This window comes from Gekko japonicus, unplaced genomic scaffold (genome assembly GCF_001447785.1).
Source record: "Gekko japonicus isolate JY-2015 unplaced genomic scaffold, Gekko_japonicus_V1.1 scaffold253, whole genome shotgun sequence".
NCBI lineage: Eukaryota > Metazoa > Chordata > Lepidosauria > Squamata > Gekkonidae > Gekko > Gekko japonicus.
Genome location: NW_015173681.1, coordinates 612,555 through 615,469, shown reverse-complemented (window position 1 = coordinate 615,469; position 2,915 = coordinate 612,555).

Below are 2,915 nucleotides of genomic sequence, written 5' to 3'. Positions count from 1 at the left end.
CTCTCGGATAACCTTGCACGCTTTGATAAAATTCCTGCTCCTTCTTCTTTTATCACTGTTATGTCCCCTATGATGATGATAATAATAATAATGATGATGATGATGATGATGATGATGATACTTTCCATTTATTAATCGCTTTCCCCAGTGGGCTCAAAGCGATGTACAGTTACTTAACATAGGCAAGGGACTAACAATGTTTGTAGGGGGATAGGGAAGACAACATATATTCATTTTAATTGCACACGCTGTCACTGCCTGGTGTAGACGTCTTCTGGCTTGGCTCCGTCGTTTTCCGCATGGCTGCTTGTTGACCAGGCTTCAGGACCCGTATGTCAATCGCCACACTGCCACCGCCTGGCCGGTACATCCACTGCAGGGATTCTTTGTAGCCGATAAGGTTTTTTGCCTTTTCCAAACCTCGACCAGAACATCCGACCGTCAGCTAACACCCTCCCACAAGGTGTTAGAATATCTAAATCAATACGAAGACACTCCCAAAGAAATTGACGCATTACAATTGTGGTAAAAAACTCTCCATAGTCACAAGTATAGACACGCAGTTGAAGTGAAAGATTGTACTACTCCATGTTATTGTAAAGCTATATGTTTAATTCATGGTTTTATGATCCATATCTTCTAAGAGGGTTCATATGTATGTCTAGCAAAATACTCTGCACAAATTGACATTACCTGTATTTCATTTGTTCAAAGATCACAAATATGTTTGTACACCTAAACTTAACAATCACACAATATGTTCAATTCTCCACAGTATGTTTATTATTCATATACTTAATAAAAATTATTGTATATATTTAAAAAACCCTGATATTTGACCAGACGGACACTTTTTTTGCTTTTAAATTGATCTGGTCTCAGACTATTACCAGAAACGATCTGCTTTCCCATTCTTTCTGTTCCATTGCAGAGGCCACGTAGCGGGTCTCTTTGGTATATGTTGTTTCTGCTTTCAAGACTGGCAATGACAGCCAGCCACTTTACAGTTAGATGTAGTGATTGCTTAATTGATCTACTGAGTTAGAGTTTAGTTTTAGAGGAAAAGAACCTCCCTGTGGGTGCCTTTATAGGCAGAAAGGTAATTGATAAATGTTATGTTACATTTGTAACAATAAATAAAAAATTACATCTAGTAACATCCGAGGAGTGACCAAACAAAGATCCTTGGTGTGAGAATAGGTGTGGAGAGAGAGAGAGACAGAGAGAGATTGTATTTATACCCTGCCCTTCACTATCCAAAGGAGTCTCAGAACAGTTTACAATATCCTTTCTCTTCCCCTCCCCCCAACAGACACCCTGTGCAGTAGGTGGGGCTGAAAGAGCTCTTTTGAGAACTGCTCCTGAGAGAACTTGTGACTGACCCAAGGTCATACCAGCAGCTGCATGTGGAGGAGTGGGGAATCAAACCCGTTTCTCCCAGATTAGAGTCCACGTTCCTAAGGTTTGATTCTCCACTCCTCCACATGCAGCTGCTGGTGTGACCTTAGGTCAATCACAACTTATTTCAGAGCTGTTCTCTCAAAAGCAGTCCTTGAAAGAGTAGAATTTTTGCTCACAATGCTCCACAGCTGAGAGACAGCATTGCCCACAATTATACTGTGGGTCCAATGGTGTGCTCCCAGGACCATTTCAAGTTGGAAAAAGGGTGCGGGGGGGGGGGAGGCTGAAGCTCCTTCTCCATGAGTGCCGCAGTTGTGAGCTGAATTGGGCACCACTCATCTAGAGTAGAACCCAGAGCTCATCTAGAGTAGAACCCAGAGTGGATGTAGGGTGGCGAACGTGGACCCAACCTGTGTTCTCCATAAAGCGTGAATTGGCTTGAGACATCTTACCTGACCCTTGGGATCAGAACTTGCAGGCACAGTCTAAGGGTGAGATCACACACACTAAATAATGCACTTTCAATCCACTTTCAATTCACTTTCCAACTGGATTTTGCCAGTTCACACTGTAAAATCCAGTTGGAAAGTACACTGAAAGTGGATTGACAGTGGATTATTTAGTGTGCACGATCGCAGCCTGAGTGTCTGTTAAGTACTAACGACACCAATGAGTGGATCATGCGTGAAGGCACCTGCAGAGAAACAGACATCAAGGGGTTGCATGCAGTGTCCCCTCTAAGCTGAGTTAGTGTGAGCTAGCTCACAGTTTTGTAGCCTCTGGCGCACACATTTCTGTCTCAGCTCAGGAAGGAGGGCTCCAGAGCAAACTCATTTATACAGCAGCCAAATCGCTTGCTCACAACTTTCATGCCAGCAGCTCACGGAGTAGAATTTTTGCTCACAAGGCTCCACAGTTTAGAGGGAGCATTAGCTGCAAGTCACAAACGTTAACTGGCTGCCTAAACGTATTACAGCCCCGGTCACACGGGCCAGATAACGCGGGGGGGGGGAGACGTGGCTATTTGCGCAGGCGCAGTTAGACCTGCCAGAACGCGATCAGACATGTCGGCGGCACACCACGGTTCCGTCCCTCAGCGCCTGCGCTTCAACAAAGACGGCCGGAAAAGCCGCGCCGGCACGATCACACGGAAGGTCGGCAGCCTGTGGCAAACCATTTGCCAGTACTTTTGTGCAGGTACTTTTTAACCACGCATTTTCGACGGGACACCACGAGTGCCCTACGCCCGTCAGATGTTGCGGTGTGATCACACCCGGAAAATCCGCCCAACATTTGTGGCTCTCCCACAGCAAATTCTGCGTGTGAACGGGGCCTACAGGTATTTTGAGAAAAGGCGCTTTGGGACAGGTGGGGCCAGGCGGGTGGAGATCCTCCTTTATAAATCGTGAAGGGAGGGGAGGGATTGAGAAACCTGGCATTAATGCCCCCAAATTAGGCAGCAGGATTCACGGATGGGGAAGAAGGAATGGCTAACAAAGCACAAGGAAAGGGGG